The following is a 27,806-nucleotide window of genomic DNA, read 5'->3' on the forward strand; positions in this document are numbered from 1 at the left end:
CCTGCCCAATCCTGTGAGCCAATAGCTGACAGGCAAGTGCAGGGAAGAAGCAGAGGCCCTGCAGGGGGTGAGTGTGCTACTGGATGCCAGTCCCTGGTCAAAGCGCAGGACAGGCTTCTGAGTTTACAGGCAGGAAGGGATGATTAGTGTTGGTGGAGCCCCAGGAACCCCGCGCTCTGAGGAATTCTGAGCGCTTGGGTCATAATCGACCCCGGCAACGCCGGAGGACGTTCGGGGCAGAGAAGTGGATGGTGATGGACGCGCTTCTCAGAGCTGGTCCGATGGATCACTGAAGTGGCCACGATGTGGTCCTGGTTTGGAGGCCTGGGCTCAGGCTTGGGCCACTTCTTGGGTCAGGTGGGGAGCAGCTTGGCTTTCCTCACCGGCCAGAGCTCCACCTTCAACAGGGAAATGCTTCTGGATGACTTAGGAGACCCAGAAGCAGCTTTACATCATTGTTCGAGAAAGGAAATGGAAACTACTGATTCCACACTAAGATGTGAGAATGAAGGACCGAAAAAGTGCTGTACTGACCTGGAAGAAAAGCATGAAGCATCAGAGCTACAAATAAACCATCAGTCTGTAAGTTCCCAGAATCAACTGCCACAGAAAGAGGTAGAGATCAGCCATCCTAAAGCAGGACAGATTGTACTGCAAGATCAAATGTTCCAACTACAGGCAGCTGCTCAATCAGTACGCTCGGGAGCTTGTGGTGTACCAACAACAACTGCACCGGCTCCGTTCGGTCCCCTGGTCGGTAGTCATTTTTCAGCCTTTCGTGATGATGACACGGACTTTAGTGACATAATTTTATCACAACAAGAAACAAACGGATTACCAACTGAAGTTGCAAAACATGAATCTGAAGTTGGCCACTCGAGGCAGATTGCTGAGGCTCAGGGAACGCACCATTCTGACTCAAGTGAAATCTGCAAAGTACTAAATACTATCAAGACTCTTCAACCAAACCAAAGTCCAGACATATATGATCATCAGCATGAAATTTCAGTTTGGGAGCAGAGTTCTACTGTGGCAGAAAAGGGAAGAACCCTTCCTCAGCATTCAGCAGTGGAAGAAGTGTTCAGGCTTCAACGAGCCCTGGCTGATGCGGAGAAGGAAATCGTGAGACTAAATGGTTTAAACCAGGATAACCGTCTTGCTGAAGACAATCTGAAACTTAAAATGCATGTTGAAGCTCTAGAAAAAGAGAAGTCATCATTGAGTCAAGAAAAAGAGGAACTTCAGATGTCACTGTCAAAACTGAGCCGTGACTATCAAGTCATGAAAAACAGAGCTTCAACGGACATGAATTTGAATGTACAATTACTAGACTTAAAACTTCACTTGAAGGCAAAGGAGGAAGAACTGAATCAGACTATCAATGAAAAGAAAATGCTGATGGCTGAGTTAGAAGAACTGGATCATCGGAATCGGGAAGCTACAGAGCACATGATTTTGATACAAGATGAGCTATCAAAACAACAAAATGAAGGAGACCTTGTCATCAAGAAGTTGGAACAAGATCTAGATGATGAAAAAAAGAGAGTTCATCAACTTGAGGATGAGCAAATGAACATATCCCAAGAGCTGCATGTGCAGAAGGAGAAGTTAACTGAGAATGCACGGAGCCTCAGTGATTTGCATTTAACCAAGCAGAAGCTTGAAGGAAAAGTAGAAGATTTAGTAGATCAGCTAAATCAGTCACAAAAAAATAGTTCAAACATCCAGCAGGAAAACCTTGGGCTTAAGGATCACATTAGACAACTTGAAGAGGAGCTGTCTGGGTTTAAGAGTAAGTATCGAACCTCTCTGAATGAAGACTCTAACAGTCATTGTAAGGATGACATGCCTAAAGAACGAGAAGCTGAAGCTAGCAACCTAAGTCAAAATCTTTCTGAAGAGGAACAGCTCAATGAAAACTTAACGAAAGTTGCTGTTGAACTCAAGACGGAAAATGAAATGTTGATTTTAGCACGTGACGATGTAAGGCGTAAGTTGGAAGAATCTATTGCTGCTTACAATCAAATCTCTCAAGAAAAAGACACTATCACGGAGACTCTCAAAAGAGACAAAGAAGAGACTGAAGCCAAACTGCACCAGGCAGAAAAAAGACTGTTGGAAGAAGCAAATAATCACAGGCAGACTATTCAGGAACTCTCCAATGCACATGATTGGAATACCTCGGCCTTAAAGCTGAAACACGAATGTGCAGTTCAACTCAATCAAGAGAAGGACTTTGAAATAGCAGGACTCAAAAAGAATATTGAGCAAATGACTGCTGATGAAAAAGAAACTGAGGAAATTTTGGCATCTTATATAGAAGAAGAGGAGCGATTGACACAAGTCATAAATGAGAAAGAAGTTTTTATTGAAAAACTCGAAGAAAAAATTTCACAACTACAAAAGGATTTACATAAGTGTTCTCAGGCCTTAAGAGAAAATGAAACTTTAAGGCAATCCGTTGAAAGAAAGGACAAAAGTCTTACCTACATGAGAGCAGAAAACAACTATCTGCGAGTAGAACTGGAAATACTTACGGAACAGCACAATCAAGCTGCACCAGTGGCTGAGCCTGAAGCTCTTGATGCTATCACAGAACTAGAATTGGAGGTATCTCAACTGAACATAGTCAAAAATCATCTGGAAGATGAAATTCAAGACCATCTGAATATAATTGAAAATCAAAACCAGCATAAAATGCAACTACTTCAGTCTTTACAGGAGCAGAAGGAGGAAATGCATGAATTTAAGTACAAGTATGAGCAGATGAATGCTGCGCATAGCCAGTTAATTTTAGAAAGAGAGGAGGAAATTAAGAACTTGCAGAAAACTATTGAAGAACTAAAAGCCCAGTTGCCTGGAGAGAGAGGAGACGCTCAAACACTGAATTCTGATATTTTTCAAGAGACCAAAGTAAAAATCCTAAGAGAAAACGAGGTTCAACACTTCCAAGAAGAAGAGAAAGCTCTGCATTCTGCTGAACTAGCCAAAGAAAAACAGTCAATAGCTGAATGGAAGAACAAGGCCGAAAAGCTAGAAGGAGAAGTAACATCACTGCAGGAACGTTTGGATCAAGCGAATGCTCTGTGGGATTCTGCTTCCAGGCTGAGAGAAGACTTAGATCTCAAGGAAGAGCAGATGGCAGAACTGAAAAAACAAAACGAGCTCCGAAAAGAAATGCTGGACCACGCACAACAGAAATTGTCGACTTTGGTCAACAGCGCAGAAGGAAAAGTGGACAAAGTCCTCATGCGAAACCTTCTAATCGCTCATTTCCAGATAACAAAAGGCAAACGTCGTCGTGAAGTATTGCAGTTGATGGGGAGCATCCTGGACGTTCCAAAGGACGAAATGGAGCACTTGTTGAATAAAGATTATGGTGGTGTCAGAAAGTGGATGAGGAGTTGCCTTGGAGGGGCTTCAACAAGTGTCCCCAGCACACCTCCGAAACCAAATCAACAACCCCAACCCGTGCTTCAGAGTTCTTTTTCAGAACCCCTTTACCAGGAAATGTTAAAGACGGAGCCAAATTAAGAGCTGGCAGAAGCACCAACGGGAATCCACTCTTGGTCCCACGTTCTGCAGCGGTGCCTCTTAGTAACCTCGCTGGAGTTGGACTTGGTGGACCTGGGCGTCCTCTTTTCACACCCATTGCAGATTTCATGCCCACCTTTACACCGTCGCCAGTGTCCCTGCACAACAGGGCCAGAGCTGTACTCCAGGATCTTCTAAATATTTAGCATTATTCTAAAGAAGCCATAACCCTTTTTGATGTTTTACAGCATGGCCTTTTGAAAAAGCACGCATGTGCTTGTAGACAAAAAGAGAAAGCAAAACAGCTGGTATATGTAAGTGTATAGCTACTAGGTATTTTATTTTATTTCTTTAGTTGTTGTTGTTGTTGTGATTTTTTGCTATAGTACTTTTTAAAAAATTTGTTTTGTTTTTTGTAGCACTTTTTGTTTATAGAATTTTGTTCCAATGTAGCAGATAATCATCACCAGTTATCAATTCTGATGTACTTTTGTGAGCCACTGTACAGAGCAGCCTTCTTGAACCACTAGTTCCAACCTCACTTAATGGCATTAAGATAAAAACGATACATGCAATCACAGGAAACGAGAGAAATCCAACCCATAAGAAGGATGTCTCAGATTTAGAGTACATGAAAACCAAATATAATGTTGCAAAACGTTGAGAATATTTAGTTTATCCAAGATAACATTGTACAACTACCAAGCGAAAATTCCAATGGGGAGGACCTAAACAGGAAGCTTAGTGGATAAATTCTAAGATGCTTTGAATCCAAATTCTATGACCCCTATCCATTTTGCTGATTTCCATTTCTCTACGAAAGTCACTTCACATTAATTCAGTTTTCCAGATGATAAATATGTCCAGAAGGAAGAGTATTTTTATGAGGCAACCCCGAAGTGGGATCACATGATCCATTGCCAATGGAAAAGTTAATTAGTAAGAATGTATCATTAAATATCTGGACTGCTTATCTACCTACTATTGGGGGCTCTACAATCGTTCTTATAAACACATTTTATAAAACATTTGATCAAAACAAGTTGGGGAGAGAAATAAGCTGACAACAGTTTTTGGAAGATGAAAAGCTTTACAACAGGAGTAGTTATAACCTTTTGATAAATTAAGGTAAAAGATGAATCAAAAGTTTCTAGCTTAAGTAGGTGAAATCCGAGAAGCGAAAAAGCAGATTGCATAGCACATACTTCTCTGACACCCGTAGTTTCTAAAACCATTCAGAACGTTTTTATTAAAATTAATTTAAACAAAATTTAATATGTTTTTAAATATAAATTATACTATCATTTAATATAAATTAATCTAATTTAAATCAATCTAATTTAAATTAATTTTATTAGTAGTATTATTTAAATTTCTTTTATTAATACGATGGTTTGATTTAAATTTATTTTATTAATTGATATTGCTTATTAACTTATGTTAAATTATAGTATGATTTATATTTAAAAATTCATTAAATTTTATTTAAATTAATACAATTTAACAAAGTAAATTTAACATAATATAGATTGAATTATTTAATATTGACTATATAATTTAATATAAATGTCAATAAAGTTAATTTTAATAAAAATGCTCTTAGTTGTTTTGGAAATTACAGGTGGCAGTGAAGTATTAGCAATGTTATCTTCTTTTTTCTCCTCTTTGATTTTACCTAACTTAAGCTAGAACCTTTTGGTTTATCTTTTGCTTTACTTTACAAAAATAAAAAAAAGGAAGAAAAACACCTAGTAGCTACACACATATCAGCTTTTCCTTTCTTATTTCTAAATTTCACCTTAACATTTACATTATTTTACCAAAATTAAGATGCCATCAGTTGTTAGGCATGAACAAAATCACTGAAACAACAACTGGAGGACGCATCCCAAAGGCACATTGGCCAAGTATTCAAAACATATAAATGTCTGAGAACCGATGAGCTCTGATAGTAAAGTTTCCCACCTATGAAAAGTTTCCCAATGCTATGGAAAATGATGACATTTCTCTTTTTGTGTTTTTTAAGCTGAGAACCAACCTAAGGTATGTTATCAGAAATTGTATGTAACTCAAGTCTTTAAATTTCTTATTTTTCCTGTACTGCAGACAAAGAGGCTCACAATTCCTTGAGCTCTACTAGCATTTCAGTGACAGGAAAAAATTCAATGATGCATAGTTGTTTATTTGCATTCAATGTCTATCAATCTTACATACTTTGGGAAGGGTCACAAGCCACGGCCCTTATGCCTCCTGCTCTATTTCAAAGCCTCCAGCATCAGTTGCAACAATTCTAGGAAACACTGGGAATACTCTATGGTACAAAATGCACAATTACTTTTATTTGAAAGCATCTCTAAGACATGAGTCATTAGGTGACTTTCTTGTTCTAAGTAAATTTACTGAATTATTATTAAGTGATAACACGGTAAGCCAAAATGAAAAATGAAAGCATATGCTTCAAATCAGAGCAAGGAAGAAATAAGAAGGTATGATGTGTGGTAAAAATACACGAACATGCAAATATTATCCAGCCTTCTTACGTCAAATGTCCTCTCTTTTATTTATTTATTTTTTGGAGGTTACATTCTTGCATGATATGCATGGAACAACTTTTGGGGGGATACGATCAGAAATTCAGCACTAAAATCTGCCTTCCTGTAACATCACACGGCTTACTCCCGAGAAGAATATCAAAGTATATATTTGGCTTCGACTTGCCAAATTACTTGGAATCTTATTCCAGTAGACTTCACACGGTTGGGAAAAGCAGAGTTCAGATTTGTCATGAGAGATTTTTATATATTCTGCTCACTCCATTGTGTCTAGGTGAGCCTTTGGGTTTCAATGCCTGGAAACACACTTCTTATATTTCAGAATTGAAGAGCTCTTGGAAACGGCGACCTCACTGCATTCTTGAGAAAAATATGTTATACAGGTACTCAGAAAATTACAAAGATTAATCTAGATCCAAGGTTTTTTTAAGACAAGGGGTTTAATGGAGAACACAGCAAGATAGCCTTAGAAATTTCATACTCCCTGCATTCTTAGGAAAAGCTGCTATATTGTAAAGAATAACACCAAACAGAAAAGTTCCTAAGAAAATATTGTGCTTTCAGTTTCCTTGTCTCATAAATTTTATTAAAGTTTCATTAAAGACCCTGTATTTGCTAGCCTTTTTATTAAATACTTTTTTGAGATATTCTATTAATGTCTATGACTGGATTTTACTTGGTCTCACATGAATGTCGCTCCCTGTGACAAAGGGTACATGGGAGGCAGGCAGGATCAGCCTGTCCTCTCCGAGGCACCAGCTGTCCGAACCAGGCTCTGACAGAGGTAGTGAAGGGCACTAGCGTCTCCTGGACTGAGCGAGAGGGTAAGTATCTGAGTGATATTAATTGTGTATAAATGCCACATTTTTTTTTTATGCATTCATCTACTAAGTTGTTTCCACAATTTAGCTAATGTGAATTTTGCTGCTATAAACATTGATGCGGCTGTGTCCCTGTAGTATGCAGTTTTTAAGTCCTTTGGGTATAGACCAAAAAGAGGGATAGCTAGGTCAAATGGTGGTTCTATTCCCAAATTTCCAAGGAATTGCCGCCAAACTGCTTTCCATATTGGCTGCACCAATCTACAGTCCCACCGACAGTGTAGGAGTGTACATTTTTCCTGAAATCCTCACCAACACTTACTGTTGTTGTCTTCATCATAGCTGCCATTTTCAAAAATCGCTGACATTCTAACTGGAGGGAGGTGCAATTAAACCCCTATCTCTCACCATGCACAAAACTCCACTCAAATGAATCAAGGACCTAGGAATAAAACCAGAGACCTTGCATGTAACAGAAGAAAAAGTAGGCCCTAATTCCAATCATATGGGATTAGTCCCAAAATTCCTTAATGAGACTCCTATAGCACAAGAATTAAAACCAAGTATCAATAAATGAGATAGATTCAAACTAAAAAAGTTTCTTCTCCACAAAACAAACAATCTGGGAGGTGAATAGGGATCCTACATCTTGGGAGAAAAGTTTTGCCCCATCACACATCAGATAGAGCACTAATCTCTAGGGTATAGAAAGAACTCACAAATCTAAATACACACACACACACACACACACACACACACACACAAATAAATAAATAAATGAATGAATGAACGAACGAACGAATAAATAAATAAATAAAATAAAATAAAATAACCCATTCAATAAATGGGCCACGGACCTGAACAGACACTTCTCCCAAGATGATATAAAATTAATCAACAAATTTATGCAAATATGCTCATCATCACTAGCACTTAGAGAAGTGAAAATCAAAACTACACTAAGATTTGAGGTTCAATCTTAAAGGCTGAAAATGAGCATGTTTCACCTCTCTTTCTCCTTCTACCACCAAATCCTCATAGAAGTTAGAAAAGGACATTTGAAATGCTCAGTGATCCAAAATAAGAATGAGAATTTCAAGGACTGAACACAAAAATAGATTATGAAAGAGTAGATCAAGTTGAAAAGACAAAAGCAAACATAGAACATGCAAGGAAACAGTTCACTTGCAGAAGCTGAGAGGTAACAGGCTGCTTCATGCTTTCAGTATTACATACCAGGGATCACAGAGCACAGGACAACAATAAGATAGTTATCTGGGGTACCACACCGTGGGGTACATAGAGCAAAAACATGGGAAACCCTGCAGAATAAAAGGCATCAACTGAACATCCCTCTCTCAGAACCCAAACAAGGAACCACCAACAAGCAGGGGGGAGGGATAGAGAAGAGCTGTGTAATGCACTTAAGAAGCCTGACTGAGGAGCTATACCAAGAAGTTGTACCATGCACACAAAACTACATATCATGTTCAAACACACAGGCTACAGCCACCAAAATTTACCATGCCCTAGACCACAATGAAAACGCCAGCCAATTCCGTAAAGGTGTTATCACACAGGCTGCAATTCCTTGTGCATCTAAAATTAGAAGAATTTTGACTCCTCAAAAAAAAAAAAAAAAAAAAAAATTCCATATACAATGAAATTAGGGCCATAGAAACAATTCCAAATAATTGTTAGATTAAAGCAAAAATCAAGATGGAATTAAATTAAAATACTATAATGGCAGAAGCAACAGGGATTTTAGATATATGTATTTGAAAAGAGATTGAAATCAAACGGCATATGCTTTTAACATAAAAACATAAGAAAATACCTGGATACTGGATAAAATAATGTAAATGTTAAGGCAAAATTTAGAAAAAAACAAAGGAAAAGCTGATGTGTGTAGCTACTGGGTGTTTTGTCTTCCCATTTTTATCTTGGTAAATTAAGATAAAAGATAAACAAAAGTTTCTAGCTTAAGTTAGGCAAAATGAGAGAGCAGACAAAAGTAGAATATATAGCTAATATTTCTCTGATACCTGTAGTTTCTAAAACCACTAAGTGGATTTTTATTAAAATTAATCTTATTAATATTTTTATTATATAGTTCATATTAAATGATTTAATCTATATTAAATGTTATTTAAATTGACTTTGTTAAATTGTATTAATTTAAATGAAATTTAATGAATTTTTAGTATACCGATTTTAAGTCCTTTAGTTATAAACCAATGAGTGGGACAGCTGGGTCAAATGGTGCTTCCGATCCCAGTTTTCCGAGGAATTTTCATACTGCTTTTCAGACTGGCTGCATCAATTTGCAGTGCCACCAGCAATGTATACGTGTACCTTTTCCCCCCACATCCTCGCCAACATTTACTGTTGCTTATATTCTTGATGATTGCCATTCTGATTGAAGTGAGATGAAATCTTAGAGTAGTTTTGATTTGCATCTCTCTCATTACTAGTGAAGTTGAACATTTTTTCATATATTTATTGACTGATTGTATTGCTTCTTCTGTGAAGTGTCTGTTCAATACCTTGCCCTTTACATTAAAATATATATATATATATATATATATATTGTTTATTGCTGGCAAAAATAGAGTATCATTGAATAGTTCCAAAGTTTAGAGACTTCTAAAAAAGTGGCTTTTATAGACTTTCATGAGTTGAAAACTAGTTGTATTTCTAATAGGGTGGAGCTCAGTAATCACTATGTTGCCATCAAGAAAGCCCGGCAGATGTTTGCCCAGTGGAATGAAAGAAAAAAAAAAAAAAAAAAAAACAGAATTGAGAACATCATCCAGGCAAATCAGTAGGCAACTGATTCTAGTTCGAGGCAGACAATTAATCTGTTGACGAATCTACTTTCACAGTTTGTACATAACATTTATGGACTATTATTTTAAATTCTATTTTAAAAATATTTATTATTTAGCCTTTAGTGGACACAACATCTTTATTTTATTTTATTTTTTTTTTTATGTAGTGCTGAGGATCAAACCCCATGCCTCACGCATGCTAGGTGAACGAGCTACTACTTGAGCCATAGACCCAACACTCTCTTAAAGAAATTCTTATTTCCACCTTGCTTCTTTATGATAATGAGAATTCAAATTTATGGGTAATATATCATTCACTGAACAACTTCTCAGTCCAAATCAATCCTTCTACTACTGTATTGTCACTGGAGTGTTATGTTAATCTTCCTACAAACGTGTGCGGAACATTTCATTGATTATGCCAATTCTTAAAGATACAAATGTGCCGAGCCCTAATATCCAGAGTACACAAAGAACTCAAAAAGTAAACATTAAGAAAACAAACAACCCAATCAACAAATGGGCCAAGGACCTGAACAGACACTTCTCAGAGAAGGATACACAATTAATCAAAAAATACACGGAAAAAAATGCTCACCATCTCTAGCAATCAGAGAAATGCAAATTAAAACCACTCTAAGATACCAAATCAGTCCAGTAAGAATGGCAGCCATTAGGAAGTCAAACAACAACAAGTGCTGGCAAGGATGTGGGGGGAAAAGGTACACTTGTACATTGCTGGTGCGACTGCAAATTGGTGCAGCCAATTTGGAAAGCATTATGGAGGTTCCTGGGAAAGCTGGGAATGGAACCACCATTCGACCCAGCTATTCCCCTTCTCGCGGACTATTCCCAAAGACCTAAAAAGAGCATGCTATAGGGATACAGCTACATCAAGGTTCACAGCAGCACAATTCACAATAGCTAGAATGTGGAACCAACCTAGATGCCAGTCAATAGATGAATGGATAAGAAAATGTGGCATTTGTACACAATGGAATATTACTCAGCACTAAAAAATAACAAAACCATGGCATTTGCAGGGAAATGGATGGCATTAGAGGAGATTATGCTAAGTGAAGTTAGCCAATCCCTAGGAAAGAAATGCTGAATGTCTTCTTTCATATAAGGAGGGGGACTCAAAACAGAGCAGGCTGGAAGAGCATGAAAAGAAGACTACCAATTAGAAGGGACAAGAGGTGGGAGGGAATGGGAGAGAGAAGGGGAATTTCATGGAAATGGAAGGATACCCTCATTGTTACACACAATTACATAGAAGAGGATGTGAGGGGAAAGGGGGGAAAAAAGGAGAGAAATGAATTACAGTAGCTGGGGTAGAGAGAGATTATGGGAGGGGAGGGGACAGAAGGGGGGATAGGGAGGGAATAGGAAAGGCAGCAGAATATAACAGACACTAGTATGGCAGTATGTATAAACCTGCACGTACAGCCAATGTGATCCTGCAAACTGTACACGTGGTAAAAATAAGAATTCATACCCCACTTGAATCAAATGTATGAAATATGATATGTCAAGATCATTGTAATTTTTTCTTAAGCAACCAATAAAAATTTAAAAAAAGAAACGAGACAAGGCCCATATTAAAGAGATTTAAAAATTCTACTGAAATCTATAAGAAAATGTTTGAATGAATCATGAGGTATTAAAAGAAGTACAAACTTAATATCTTGCATAGAATTTATCACCCTATGTTTATAGACTCAAAAAGCTTTCCTTACTTTAACCTTCAACTGTGTTTTAACAAAGCCACATTATTCAGGGCTCTCTACTTCTGGCTTTATTCTTTCTTACTTAGTCTTTTCCCCCATATGAGATCCTCACCACCACAGTCGTCAATGGCTGACCTTGCATTATATTTCAAGGATCACTCTATGTAACATCTTCTCCATTGACTGACTGTATTCAATTGCACTTCATAGCAGGAAATGTATATAACACAGCTTTATGTTGTTCACAATATCTACCACAATACCTTGTACTTTTTGGGCACTGAATATATGTATAAGGATACACTTATGATTACTGGATCCTTTTTGTCACGTGTGCTCGCGAATGAGCCAGGGTTTTCCCTCCATATCCCCCATAGTTTCCAGGAATATTCCAAACATATTGAGAAGAAGAGAAATGCTTTTATTTGGACGGTCAGTTTCGAATACACTAGGTAGGTATCTCTCTCAGATAGAAATACAAAATGACAAACAGCTGTGGTCAGAGTGAACCATGCTAGAAGACCGAATCTGAGTGATCAGAAATGCCTTTCAGCAGGAGGAGCAACAACCACTGGAACCAGATTCAAGCCAAATGGGATAGGTCTTACACTGAAAAAGGATCATTATTTGTGATTTAAAACAATAAACAAACACAGAACACCTAAAGAGAAGGAGGCACCCTGCTATAATTTGGATCTGGAATGTTGCCCAAAGGTCATGTGTTGAAAGCTTGGACCCCAATCCACCAGCATTCAGAACGGACTCTACAGAAAGGTGAATTGAATCCTGAGCTCTAACCTCGTCTGTGGATCAATCCACTGATGGGTTCATGATTGGACAGGACTATCGGGAGTTGGTCAAAACTGTGGGCGGTAGGGCCTAGTTGGAGGGTAGGCCACTGGAGTTGATTCCCTGGAAGGGTACATCATATTCCTCAGTCCTCTCTTCCCCTCACCATTTCCCTGATCTCCATGAGTTGAGAAGCTCTGTTTTGAAGCCAGGCTCTCTGCCATGGTAATCTGCCTCACTTCAGGCCACAGCAATGGAGCCTGAAATTGAACCAAAATAAATATTTACTCATTTAATTTTCTCAGGTATGTTGTCAAAGTGATGAAAAAGTCTTCTAACACACACACACACACACACACACACACACACACACACACACAGGAGGAATGGTCTAAAGGGAGAAAAGGACACTTGGTATTGTTGATGCCTTCTTCAACAGTAGACACAGCTGGGGTACAGCGTGGATTCTCACTTCAGCAGATGCTAAAAGGGGCTTAAATTTTTATTTTAGTCTTTTATGAGGAGACATTGACTAACACAGGCCTGACTTCTCTCTCAGATTTGGAGATGAATAAGAAGGACCAAGAAGATTTCCTTTTCTAGCACAGGACACAAATGCAGTCACTAGTTTCTGATAGCAATCTGAGTAATTATGTCTACTTGCTCTATCTTGAAGGCAAGAGACATTATGAGGTGATTCATATGATCCTCAGAATCTATTTAACCATTAATTTTCCAAAAATTCTTCCTTTTTTTTAAATTTTATTTCTGCCACCTTGGGGTTTTGTTTCCTGAACAGACATATAGAAAGAACAGCTCAAGGAAAAGAGTCTCCTGAATATGGGCTCTGGGAAGAGAGTAATGGGAGCAAACCCAAACCCCTTCTAAAGGGTAATAAGGAAAATGATCCTAAAGGAAACAAAAAGGCAAATATGAACAAAGTGGCAGCAGGCTCCATTTGTTGGCCACTTTCTCTGCACCAGCCATCAGGTGAGAACTACACACACTATGTTCTCATTTACTGTTCAACTCATGCTTGTGAGAGAGGTTTCATAAATGCATTCTGTCAGTTTAGCTCCAAAATTGCTTTGGTCCCAACTGGTCTGTCTGTTACAGCCCACGTGCTTCCTCTCTTTGCTTTGTCCCCAACTCTACAAAACTGCCTCCTCATTAACTTGTTGGAATTTAAACACCTTGGAAAGCAGGGCCTTATCTTAACTCCTTCTGATCCTTAGAGGTATGGGAATTACATTTAGGATTGTTACTCCATAGTAGAAAATTTCTCAACTTTCTATTTCGCTCTGTACTCTTGAAACCTGGATTATATTTGGCACTGATAAACAACCATAGGTGAAGTGAACATCAACCTATTGGCTCTAAAACAAATTTTTCTTAAGTGAAATTTAAGCGGAATTTTTGAGCACTTAAATAAACTTCAATCAGAATCAACAAGGACCAAATAATATTAAAATGAACTCGAAAATGTATAGATTAACAGCAAAAGTTTACTTTTGGAAAGGGTAAAGATGGTTCTTTAGTGAAATTTAATCCGTATTATAATTTGAATTCTGAGACTGATTAAGACTCTGTGATGGTTAATTTTATATGTTAACTCGTCTGGGCTACGATGCCCAGATACTTGGCCAACTTTTATTCTGGGTGTGTCTGTGCTGGTGTTATGGGGTGAGATTTACTTTTGAATCGGGGACTTTTAGTTAAATAGATTCCATTCTCTAATGTGGAGCGAGACCTCACCTCGTCAACTGAATGCAACTGAATGGGACAAAAAGCCCACCTCTCCCAGACAAGAGGGAACTGTCCAGTGAACTACCTTTGGATTTCATCTACAACATTGATTCTTCCTGGCTCCACAGCACACTGCCTTGGGACTCAAACTGGGACACTTTCCTGGATCTCTAGCTCCTCCCAGCCAACCCTGCCCAATCCTGTGAGCCAATAGCTGACAGGCAAGTGCAGGGAAGAAGCAGAGGCCCTGCAGGGGGTGAGTGTGCTACTGGATGCCAGTCCCTGGTCAAAGCGCAGGACAGGCTTCTGAGTTTACAGGCAGGAAGGGATGATTAGTGTTGGTGGAGCCCCAGGAACCCCGCGCTCTGAGGAATTCTGAGCGCTTGGGTCATAATCGACCCCGGCAACGCCGGAGGACGTTCGGGGCAGAGAAGTGGATGGTGATGGACGCGCTTCTCAGAGCTGGTCCGATGGATCACTGAAGTGGCCACGATGTGGTCCTGGTTTGGAGGCCTGGGCTCAGGCTTGGGCCACTTCTTGGGTCAGGTGGGGAGCAGCTTGGCTTTCCTCACCGGCCAGAGCTCCACCTTCAACAGGGAAATGCTTCTGGATGACTTAGGAGACCCAGAAGCAGCTTTACATCATTGTTCGAGAAAGGAAATGGAAACTACTGATTCCACACTAAGATGTGAGAATGAAGGACCGAAAAAGTGCTGTACTGACCTGGAAGAAAAGCATGAAGCATCAGAGCTACAAATAAACCATCAGTCTGTAAGTTCCCAGAATCAACTGCCACAGAAAGAGGTAGAGATCAGCCATCCTAAAGCAGGACAGATTGTACTGCAAGATCAAATGTTCCAACTACAGGCAGCTGCTCAATCAGTACGCTCGGGAGCTTGTGGTGTACCAACAACAACTGCACCGGCTCCGTTCGGTCCCCTGGTCGGTAGTCATTTTTCAGCCTTTCGTGATGATGACACGGACTTTAGTGACATAATTTTATCACAACAAGAAACAAACGGATTACCAACTGAAGTTGCAAAACATGAATCTGAAGTTGGCCACTCGAGGCAGATTGCTGAGGCTCAGGGAACGCACCATTCTGACTCAAGTGAAATCTGCAAAGTACTAAATACTATCAAGACTCTTCAACCAAACCAAAGTCCAGACATATATGATCATCAGCATGAAATTTCAGTTTGGGAGCAGAGTTCTACTGTGGCAGAAAAGGGAAGAACCCTTCCTCAGCATTCAGCAGTGGAAGAAGTGTTCAGGCTTCAACGAGCCCTGGCTGATGCGGAGAAGGAAATCGTGAGACTAAATGGTTTAAACCAGGATAACCGTCTTGCTGAAGACAATCTGAAACTTAAAATGCATGTTGAAGCTCTAGAAAAAGAGAAGTCATCATTGAGTCAAGAAAAAGAGGAACTTCAGATGTCACTGTCAAAACTGAGCCGTGACTATCAAGTCATGAAAAACAGAGCTTCAACGGACATGAATTTGAATGTACAATTACTAGACTTAAAACTTCACTTGAAGGCAAAGGAGGAAGAACTGAATCAGACTATCAATGAAAAGAAAATGCTGATGGCTGAGTTAGAAGAACTGGATCATCGGAATCGGGAAGCTACAGAGCACATGATTTTGATACAAGATGAGCTATCAAAACAACAAAATGAAGGAGACCTTGTCATCAAGAAGTTGGAACAAGATCTAGATGATGAAAAAAAGAGAGTTCATCAACTTGAGGATGAGCAAATGAACATATCCCAAGAGCTGCATGTGCAGAAGGAGAAGTTAACTGAGAATGCACGGAGCCTCAGTGATTTGCATTTAACCAAGCAGAAGCTTGAAGGAAAAGTAGAAGATTTAGTAGATCAGCTAAATCAGTCACAAAAAAATAGTTCAAACATCCAGCAGGAAAACCTTGGGCTTAAGGATCACATTAGACAACTTGAAGAGGAGCTGTCTGGGTTTAAGAGTAAGTATCGAACCTCTCTGAATGAAGACTCTAACAGTCATTGTAAGGATGACATGCCTAAAGAACGAGAAGCTGAAGCTAGCAACCTAAGTCAAAATCTTTCTGAAGAGGAACAGCTCAATGAAAACTTAACGAAAGTTGCTGTTGAACTCAAGACGGAAAATGAAATGTTGATTTTAGCACGTGACGATGTAAGGCGTAAGTTGGAAGAATCTATTGCTGCTTACAATCAAATCTCTCAAGAAAAAGACACTATCACGGAGACTCTCAAAAGAGACAAAGAAGAGACTGAAGCCAAACTGCACCAGGCAGAAAAAAGACTGTTGGAAGAAGCAAATAATCACAGGCAGACTATTCAGGAACTCTCCAATGCACATGATTGGAATACCTCGGCCTTAAAGCTGAAACACGAATGTGCAGTTCAACTCAATCAAGAGAAGGACTTTGAAATAGCAGGACTCAAAAAGAATATTGAGCAAATGACTGCTGATGAAAAAGAAACTGAGGAAATTTTGGCATCTTATATAGAAGAAGAGGAGCGATTGACACAAGTCATAAATGAGAAAGAAGTTTTTATTGAAAAACTCGAAGAAAAAATTTCACAACTACAAAAGGATTTACATAAGTGTTCTCAGGCCTTAAGAGAAAATGAAACTTTAAGGCAATCCGTTGAAAGAAAGGACAAAAGTCTTACCTACATGAGAGCAGAAAACAACTATCTGCGAGTAGAACTGGAAATACTTACGGAACAGCACAATCAAGCTGCACCAGTGGCTGAGCCTGAAGCTCTTGATGCTATCACAGAACTAGAATTGGAGGTATCTCAACTGAACATAGTCAAAAATCATCTGGAAGATGAAATTCAAGACCATCTGAATATAATTGAAAATCAAAACCAGCATAAAATGCAACTACTTCAGTCTTTACAGGAGCAGAAGGAGGAAATGCATGAATTTAAGTACAAGTATGAGCAGATGAATGCTGCGCATAGCCAGTTAATTTTAGAAAGAGAGGAGGAAATTAAGAACTTGCAGAAAACTATTGAAGAACTAAAAGCCCAGTTGCCTGGAGAGAGAGGAGACGCTCAAACACTGAATTCTGATATTTTTCAAGAGACCAAAGTAAAAATCCTAAGAGAAAACGAGGTTCAACACTTCCAAGAAGAAGAGAAAGCTCTGCATTCTGCTGAACTAGCCAAAGAAAAACAGTCAATAGCTGAATGGAAGAACAAGGCCGAAAAGCTAGAAGGAGAAGTAACATCACTGCAGGAACGTTTGGATCAAGCGAATGCTCTGTGGGATTCTGCTTCCAGGCTGAGAGAAGACTTAGATCTCAAGGAAGAGCAGATGGCAGAACTGAAAAAACAAAACGAGCTCCGAAAAGAAATGCTGGACCACGCACAACAGAAATTGTCGACTTTGGTCAACAGCGCAGAAGGAAAAGTGGACAAAGTCCTCATGCGAAACCTTCTAATCGCTCATTTCCAGATAACAAAAGGCAAACGTCGTCGTGAAGTATTGCAGTTGATGGGGAGCATCCTGGACGTTCCAAAGGACGAAATGGAGCACTTGTTGAATAAAGATTATGGTGGTGTCAGAAAGTGGATGAGGAGTTGCCTTGGAGGGGCTTCAACAAGTGTCCCCAGCACACCTCCGAAACCAAATCAACAACCCCAACCCGTGCTTCAGAGTTCTTTTTCAGAACCCCTTTACCAGGAAATGTTAAAGATGGAGCCAAATTAAGAGCTGGCAGAAGCACCAACGGGAATCCACTCTTGGTCCCACGTTCTGCAGCGGTGCCTCTTAGTAACCTCGCTGGAGTTGGACTTGGTGGACCTGGGCGTCCTCTTTTCACACCCATTGCAGATTTCATGCCCACCTTTACACCGTCGCCAGTGTCCCTGCACAACAGGGCCAGAGCTGTACTCCAGGATCTTCTAAATATTTAGCATTATTCTAAAGAAGCCATAACCCTTTTTGATGTTTTACAGCATGGCCTTTTGAAAAAGCACGCATGTGCTTGTAGACAAAAAGAGAAAGCAAAACAGCTGGTATATGTAAGTGTATAGCTACTAGGTATTTTATTTTATTTCTTTAGTTGTTGTTGTTGTTGTGATTTTTTGCTATAGTACTTTTTAAAAAATTTGTTTTGTTTTTTGTAGCACTTTTTGTTTATAGAATTTTGTTCCAATGTAGCAGATAATCATCACCAGTTATCAATTCTGATGTACTTTTGTGAGCCACTGTACAGAGCAGCCTTCTTGAACCACTAGTTCCAACCTCACTTAATGGCATTAAGATAAAAACGATACATGCAATCACAGGAAACGAGAGAAATCCAACCCATAAGAAGGATGTCTCAGATTTAGAGTACATGAAAACCAAATATAATGTTGCAAAACGTTGAGAATATTTAGTTTATCCAAGATAACATTGTACAACTACCAAGCGAAAATTCCAATGGGGAGGACCTAAACAGGAAGCTTAGTGGATAAATTCTAAGATGCTTTGAATCCAAATTCTATGACCCCTATCCATTTTGCTGATTTCCATTTCTCTACGAAAGTCACTTCACATTAATTCAGTTTTCCAGATGATAAATATGTCCAGAAGGAAGAGTATTTTTATGAGGCAACCCCGAAGTGGGATCACATGATCCATTGCCAATGGAAAAGTTAATTAGTAAGAATGTATCATTAAATATCTGGACTGCTTATCTACCTACTATTGGGGGCTCTACAATCGTTCTTATAAACACATTTTATAAAACATTTGATCAAAACAAGTTGGGGAGAGAAATAAGCTGACAACAGTTTTTGGAAGATGAAAAGCTTTACAACAGGAGTAGTTATAACCTTTTGATAAATTAAGGTAAAAGATGAATCAAAAGTTTCTAGCTTAAGTAGGTGAAATCCGAGAAGCGAAAAAGCAGATTGCATAGCACATACTTCTCTGACACCCGTAGTTTCTAAAACCATTCAGAACGTTTTTATTAAAATTAATTTAAACAAAATTTAATATGTTTTTAAATATAAATTATACTATCATTTAATATAAATTAATCTAATTTAAATCAATCTAATTTAAATTAATTTTATTAGTAGTATTATTTAAATTTCTTTTATTAATACGATGGTTTGATTTAAATTTATTTTATTAATTGATATTGCTTATTAACTTATGTTAAATTATAGTATGATTTATATTTAAAAATTCATTAAATTTTATTTAAATTAATACAATTTAACAAAGTAAATTTAACATAATATAGATTGAATTATTTAATATTGACTATATAATTTAATATAAATGTCAATAAAGTTAATTTTAATAAAAATGCTCTTAGTTGTTTTGGAAATTACAGGTGGCAGTGAAGTATTAGCAATGTTATCTTCTTTTTTCTCCTCTTTGATTTTACCTAACTTAAGCTAGAACCTTTTGGTTTATCTTTTGCTTTACTTTACAAAAATAAAAAAAAGGAAGAAAAACACCTAGTAGCTACACACATATCAGCTTTTCCTTTCTTATTTCTAAATTTCACCTTAACATTTACATTATTTTACCAAAATTAAGATGCCATCAGTTGTTAGGCATGAACAAAATCACTGAAACAACAACTGGAGGACGCATCCCAAAGGCACATTGGCCAAGTATTCAAAACATATAAATGTCTGAGAACCGATGAGCTCTGATAGTAAAGTTTCCCACCTATGAAAAGTTTCCCAATGCTATGGAAAATGATGACATTTCTCTTTTTGTGTTTTTTAAGCTGAGAACCAACCTAAGGTATGTTATCAGAAATTGTATGTAACTCAAGTCTTTAAATTTCTTATTTTTCCTGTACTGCAGACAAAGAGGCTCACAATTCCTTGAGCTCTACTAGCATTTCAGTGACAGGAAAAAATTCAATGATGCATAGTTGTTTATTTGCATTCAATGTCTATCAATCTTACATACTTTGGGAAGGGTCACAAGCCACGGCCCTTATGCCTCCTGCTCTATTTCAAAGCCTCCAGCATCAGTTGCAACAATTCTAGGAAACACTGGGAATACTCTATGGTACAAAATGCACAATTACTTTTATTTGAAAGCATCTCTAAGACATGAGTCATTAGGTGACTTTCTTGTTCTAAGTAAATTTACTGAATTATTATTAAGTGATAACACGGTAAGCCAAAATGAAAAATGAAAGCATATGCTTCAAATCAGAGCAAGGAAGAAATAAGAAGGTATGATGTGTGGTAAAAATACACGAACATGCAAATATTATCCAGCCTTCTTACGTCAAATGTCCTCTCTTTTATTTATTTATTTTTTGGAGGTTACATTCTTGCATGATATGCATGGAACAACTTTTGGGGGGATACGATCAGAAATTCAGCACTAAAATCTGCCTTCCTGTAACATCACACGGCTTACTCCCGAGAAGAATATCAAAGTATATATTTGGCTTCGACTTGCCAAATTACTTGGAATCTTATTCCAGTAGACTTCACACGGTTGGGAAAAGCAGAGTTCAGATTTGTCATGAGAGATTTTTATATATTCTGCTCACTCCATTGTGTCTAGGTGAGCCTTTGGGTTTCAATGCCTGGAAACACACTTCTTATATTTCAGAATTGAAGAGCTCTTGGAAACGGCGACCTCACTGCATTCTTGAGAAAAATATGTTATACAGGTACTCAGAAAATTACAAAGATTAATCTAGATCCAAGGTTTTTTTAAGACAAGGGGTTTAATGGAGAACACAGCAAGATAGCCTTAGAAATTTCATACTCCCTGCATTCTTAGGAAAAGCTGCTATATTGTAAAGAATAACACCAAACAGAAAAGTTCCTAAGAAAATATTGTGCTTTCAGTTTCCTTGTCTCATAAATTTTATTAAAGTTTCATTAAAGACCCTGTATTTGCTAGCCTTTTTATTAAATACTTTTTTGAGATATTCTATTAATGTCTATGACTGGATTTTACTTGGTCTCACATGAATGTCGCTCCCTGTGACAAAGGGTACATGGGAGGCAGGCAGGATCAGCCTGTCCTCTCCGAGGCACCAGCTGTCCGAACCAGGCTCTGACAGAGGTAGTGAAGGGCACTAGCGTCTCCTGGACTGAGCGAGAGGGTAAGTATCTGAGTGATATTAATTGTGTATAAATGCCACATTTTTTTTTTTATGCATTCATCTACTAAGTTGTTTCCACAATTTAGCTAATGTGAATTTTGCTGCTATAAACATTGATGCGGCTGTGTCCCTGTAGTATGCAGTTTTTAAGTCCTTTGGGTATAGACCAAAAAGAGGGATAGCTAGGTCAAATGGTGGTTCTATTCCCAAATTTCCAAGGAATTGCCGCCAAACTGCTTTCCATATTGGCTGCACCAATCTACAGTCCCACCGACAGTGTAGGAGTGTACATTTTTCCTGAAATCCTCACCAACACTTACTGTTGTTGTCTTCATCATAGCTGCCATTTTCAAAAATCGCTGACATTCTAACTGGAGGGAGGTGCAATTAAACCCCTATCTCTCACCATGCACAAAACTCCACTCAAATGAATCAAGGACCTAGGAATAAAACCAGAGACCTTGCATGTAACAGAAGAAAAAGTAGGCCCTAATTCCAATCATATGGGATTAGTCCCAAAATTCCTTAATGAGACTCCTATAGCACAAGAATTAAAACCAAGTATCAATAAATGAGATAGATTCAAACTAAAAAAGTTTCTTCTCCACAAAACAAACAATCTGGGAGGTGAATAGGGATCCTACATCTTGGGAGAAAAGTTTTGCCCCATCACACATCAGATAGAGCACTAATCTCTAGGGTATAGAAAGAACTCACAAATCTAAATACACACACACACACACACACACAAATAAATAAATAAATGAATGAATGAACGAACGAACGAATAAATAAATAAATAAAATAAAATAAAATAACCCATTCAATAAATGGGCCACGGACCTGAACAGACACTTCTCCCAAGATGATATAAAATTAATCAACAAATTTATGCAAATATGCTCATCATCACTAGCACTTAGAGAAGTGAAAATCAAAACTACACTAAGATTTGAGGTTCAATCTTAAAGGCTGAAAATGAGCATGTTTCACCTCTCTTTCTCCTTCTACCACCAAATCCTCATAGAAGTTAGAAAAGGACATTTGAAATGCTCAGTGATCCAAAATAAGAATGAGAATTTCAAGGACTGAACACAAAAATAGATTATGAAAGAGTAGATCAAGTTGAAAAGACAAAAGCAAACATAGAACGTGCAAGGAAACAGTTCACTTGCAGAAGCTGAGAGGTAACAGGCTGCTTCATGCTTTCAGTATTACATACCAGGGATCACAGAGCACAGGACAACAATAAGATAGTTATCTGGGGTACCACACCGTGGGGTACATAGAGCAAAAACATGGGAAACCCTGCAGAATAAAAGGCATCAACTGAACATCCCTCTCTCAGAACCCAAACAAGGAACCACCAACAAGCAGGGGGGAGGGATAGAGAAGAGCTGTGTAATGCACTTAAGAAGCCTGACTGAGGAGCTATACCAAGAAGTTGTACCATGCACACAAAACTACATATCATGTTCAAACACACAGGCTACAGCCACCAAAATTTACCATGCCCTAGACCACAATGAAAACGCCAGCCAATTCCGTAAAGGTGTTATCACACAGGCTGCAATTCCTTGTGCATCTAAAATTAGAAGAATTTTGACTCCTCAAAAAAAAAAAAAAAAAAAAAAAAAAAAAAATTCCATATACAATGAAATTAGGGCCATAGAAACAATTCCAAATAATTGTTAGATTAAAGCAAAAATCAAGATGGAATTAAATTAAAATACTATAATGGCAGAAGCAACAGGGATTTTAGATATATGTATTTGAAAAGAGATTGAAATCAAACGGCATATGCTTTTAACATAAAAACATAAGAAAATACCTGGATACTGGATAAAATAATGTAAATGTTAAGGCAAAATTTAGAAAAAAACAAAGGAAAAGCTGATGTGTGTAGCTACTGGGTGTTTTGTCTTCCCATTTTTATCTTGGTAAATTAAGATAAAAGATAAACAAAAGTTTCTAGCTTAAGTTAGGCAAAATGAGAGAGCAGACAAAAGTAGAATATATAGCTAATATTTCTCTGATACCTGTAGTTTCTAAAACCACTAAGTGGATTTTTATTAAAATTAATCTTATTAATATTTTTATTATATAGTTCATATTAAATGATTTAATCTATATTAAATGTTATTTAAATTGACTTTGTTAAATTGTATTAATTTAAATGAAATTTAATGAATTTTTAGTATACCGATTTTAAGTCCTTTAGTTATAAACCAATGAGTGGGACAGCTGGGTCAAATGGTGCTTCCGATCCCAGTTTTCCGAGGAATTTTCATACTGCTTTTCAGACTGGCTGCATCAATTTGCAGTGCCACCAGCAATGTATACGTGTACCTTTTCCCCCCACATCCTCACCAACATTTACTGTTGCTTATATTCTTGATGATTGCCATTCTGATTGAAGTGAGATGAAATCTTAGAGTAGTTTTGATTTGCATCTCTCTCATTACTAGTGAAGTTGAACATTTTTTCATATATTTATTGACTGATTGTATTGCTTCTTCTGTGAAGTGTCTGTTCAATACCTTGCCCTTTACATTAAAATATATATATATATATATATATATATATATATTGTTTATTGCTGGCAAAAATAGAGTATCATTGAATAGTTCCAAAGTTTAGAGACTTCTAAAAAAGTGGCTTTTATAGACTTTCATGAGTTGAAAACTAGTTGTATTTCTAATAGGGTGGAGCTCAGTAATCACTATGTTGCCATCAAGAAAGCCCGGCAGATGTTTGCCCAGTGGAATGAAAGAAAAAAAAAAAAAAAAAAAAAACAGAATTGAGAACATCATCCAGGCAAATCAGTAGGCAACTGATTCTAGTTCGAGGCAGACAATTAATCTGTTGACGAATCTACTTTCACAGTTTGTACATAACATTTATGGACTATTATTTTAAATTCTATTTTAAAAATATTTATTATTTAGCCTTTAGTGGACACAACATCTTTATTTTATTTTATTTTTTTTTTTATGTAGTGCTGAGGATCAAACCCCATGCCTCACGCATGCTAGGTGAACGAGCTACTACTTGAGCCATAGACCCAACACTCTCTTAAAGAAATTCTTATTTCCACCTTGCTTCTTTATGATAATGAGAATTCAAATTTATGGGTAATATATCATTCACTGAACAACTTCTCAGTCCAAATCAATCCTTCTACTACTGTATTGTCACTGGAGTGTTATGTTAATCTTCCTACAAACGTGTGCGGAACATTTCATTGATTATGCCAATTCTTAAAGATACAAATGTGCCGAGCCCTAATATCCAGAGTACACAAAGAACTCAAAAAGTAAACATTAAGAAAACAAACAACCCAATCAACAAATGGGCCAAGGACCTGAACAGACACTTCTCAGAGAAGGATACACAATTAATCAAAAAATACACGGAAAAAAATGCTCACCATCTCTAGCAATCAGAGAAATGCAAATTAAAACCACTCTAAGATACCAAATCAGTCCAGTAAGAATGGCAGCCATTAGGAAGTCAAACAACAACAAGTGCTGGCAAGGATGTGGGGGGAAAAGGTACACTTGTACATTGCTGGTGCGACTGCAAATTGGTGCAGCCAATTTGGAAAGCATTATGGAGGTTCCTGGGAAAGCTGGGAATGGAACCACCATTCGACCCAGCTATTCCCCTTCTCGGACTATTCCCAAAGACCTAAAAAGAGCATGCTATAGGGATACAGCTACATCAAGGTTCACAGCAGCACAATTCACAATAGCTAGAATGTGGAACCAACCTAGATGCCAGTCAATAGATGAATGGATAAGAAAATGTGGCATTTGTACACAATGGAATATTACTCAGCACTAAAAAATAACAAAACCATGGCATTTGCAGGGAAATGGATGGCATTAGAGGAGATTATGCTAAGTGAAGTTAGCCAATCCCTAGGAAAGAAATGCTGAATGTCTTCTTTCATATAAGGAGGGGGACTCAAAACAGAGCAGGCTGGAAGAGCATGAAAAGAAGACTACCAATTAGAAGGGACAAGAGGTGGGAGGGAATGGGAGAGAGAAGGGGAATTTCATGGAAATGGAAGGATACCCTCATTGTTACACACAATTACATAGAAGAGGATGTGAGGGGAAAGGGGGGAAAAAAGGAGAGAAATGAATTACAGTAGCTGGGGTAGAGAGAGATTATGGGAGGGGAGGGGACAGAAGGGGGGATAGGGAGGGAATAGGAAAGGCAGCAGAATATAACAGACACTAGTATGGCAGTATGTATAAACCTGCACGTACAGCCAATGTGATCCTGCAAACTGTACACGTGGTAAAAATAAGAATTCATACCCCACTTGAATCAAATGTATGAAATATGATATGTCAAGATCATTGTAATTTTTTCTTAAGCAACCAATAAAAATTTAAAAAAAGAAACGAGACAAGGCCCATATTAAAGAGATTTAAAAATTCTACTGAAATCTATAAGAAAATGTTTGAATGAATCATGAGGTATTAAAAGAAGTACAAACTTAATATCTTGCATAGAATTTATCACCCTATGTTTATAGACTCAAAAAGCTTTCCTTACTTTAACCTTCAACTGTGTTTTAACAAAGCCACATTATTCAGGGCTCTCTACTTCTGGCTTTATTCTTTCTTACTTAGTCTTTTCCCCCATATGAGATCCTCACCACCACAGTCGTCAATGGCTGACCTTGCATTATATTTCAAGGATCACTCTATGTAACATCTTCTCCATTGACTGACTGTATTCAATTGCACTTCATAGCAGGAAATGTATATAACACAGCTTTATGTTGTTCACAATATCTACCACAATACTTTGTACTTTTTGGGCACTGAATATATGTATAAGGATACACTTATGATTACTGGATCCTTTTTGTCACGTGTGCTCGCGAATGAGCCAGGGTTTTCCCTCCATATCCCCCATAGTTTCCAGGAATATTCCAAACATATTGAGAAGAAGAGAAATGCTTTTATTTGGACGGTCAGTTTCGAATACACTAGGTAGGTATCTCTCTCAGATAGAAATACAAAATGACAAACAGCTGTGGTCAGAGTGAACCATGCTAGAAGACCGAATCTGAGTGATCAGAAATGCCTTTCAGCAGGAGGAGCAACAACCACTGGAACCAGATTCAAGCCAAATGGGATAGGTCTTACACTGAAAAAGGATCATTATTTGTGATTTGAAACAATAAACAAACACAGAACACCTAAAGAGAAGGAGGCACCCTGCTATAATTTGGATCTGGAATGTTGCCCAAAGGTCATGTGTTGAAAGCTTGGACCCCAATCCACCAGCATTCAGAACGGACTCTACAGAAAGGTGAATTGAATCCTGAGCTCTAACCTCGTCTGTGGATCAATCCACTGATGGGTTCATGATTGGACAGGACTATCGGGAGTTGGTCAAAACTGTGGGCGGTAGGGCCTAGTTGGAGGGTAGGCCACTGGAGTTGATTCCCTGGAAGGGTACATCATATTCCTCAGTCCTCTCTTCCCCTCACCATTTCCCTGATCTCCATGAGTTGAGAAGCTCTGTTTTGAAGCCAGGCTCTCTGCCATGGTAATCTGCCTCACTTCAGGCCACAGCAATGGAGCCTGAAATTGAACCAAAATAAATATTTACTCATTTAATTTTCTCAGGTATGTTGTCAAAGTGATGAAAAAGTCTTCTAACACACACACACACACACACACACACACACACACACACACACAGGAGGAATGGTCTAAAGGGAGAAAAGGACACTTGGTATTGTTGATGCCTTCTTCAACAGTAGACACAGCTGGGGTACAGCGTGGATTCTCACTTCAGCAGATGCTAAAAGGGGCTTAAATTTTTATTTTAGTCTTTTATGAGGAGACATTGACTAACACAGGCCTGACTTCTCTCTCAGATTTGGAGATGAATAAGAAGGACCAAGAAGATTTCCTTTTCTAGCACAGGACACAAATGCAGTCACTAGTTTCTGATAGCAATCTGAGTAATTATGTCTACTTGCTCTATCTTGAAGGCAAGAGACATTATGAGGTGATTCATATGATCCTCAGAATCTATTTAACCATTAATTTTCCAAAAATTCTTCCTTTTTTTTAAATTTTATTTCTGCCACCTTGGGGTTTTGTTTCCTGAACAGACATATAGAAAGAACAGCTCAAGGAAAAGAGTCTCCTGAATATGGGCTCTGGGAAGAGAGTAATGGGAGCAAACCCAAACCCCTTCTAAAGGGTAATAAGGAAAATGATCCTAAAGGAAACAAAAAGGCAAATATGAACAAAGTGGCAGCAGGCTCCATTTGTTGGCCACTTTCTCTGCACCAGCCATCAGGTGAGAACTACACACACTATGTTCTCATTTACTGTTCAACTCATGCTTGTGAGAGAGGTTTCATAAATGCATTCTGTCAGTTTAGCTCCAAAATTGCTTTGGTCCCAACTGGTCTGTCTGTTACAGCCCACGTGCTTCCTCTCTTTGCTTTGTCCCCAACTCTACAAAACTGCCTCCTCATTAACTTGTTGGAATTTAAACACCTTGGAAAGCAGGGCCTTATCTTAACTCCTTCTGATCCTTAGAGGTATGGGAATTACATTTAGGATTGTTACTCCATAGTAGAAAATTTCTCAACTTTCTATTTCGCTCTGTACTCTTGAAACCTGGATTATATTTGGCACTGATAAACAACCATAGGTGAA

General features: G+C 38.1%; 1 pseudogene; it reads left to right on the forward strand.

Annotated features, from left to right (window-relative positions):
- The first annotated feature begins 303 nt into the window (after positions 1–303).
- The window catches only part of LOC144250090 (thyroid receptor-interacting protein 11 pseudogene), a 31,811-nt pseudogene continuing 4,308 nt past the window's right edge, over positions 304–27,806 (forward strand).

Source organism: Urocitellus parryii, chromosome 14 (assembly GCF_045843805.1).
Source record: "Urocitellus parryii isolate mUroPar1 chromosome 14, mUroPar1.hap1, whole genome shotgun sequence".
Lineage (NCBI taxonomy): Eukaryota > Metazoa > Chordata > Mammalia > Rodentia > Sciuridae > Urocitellus > Urocitellus parryii.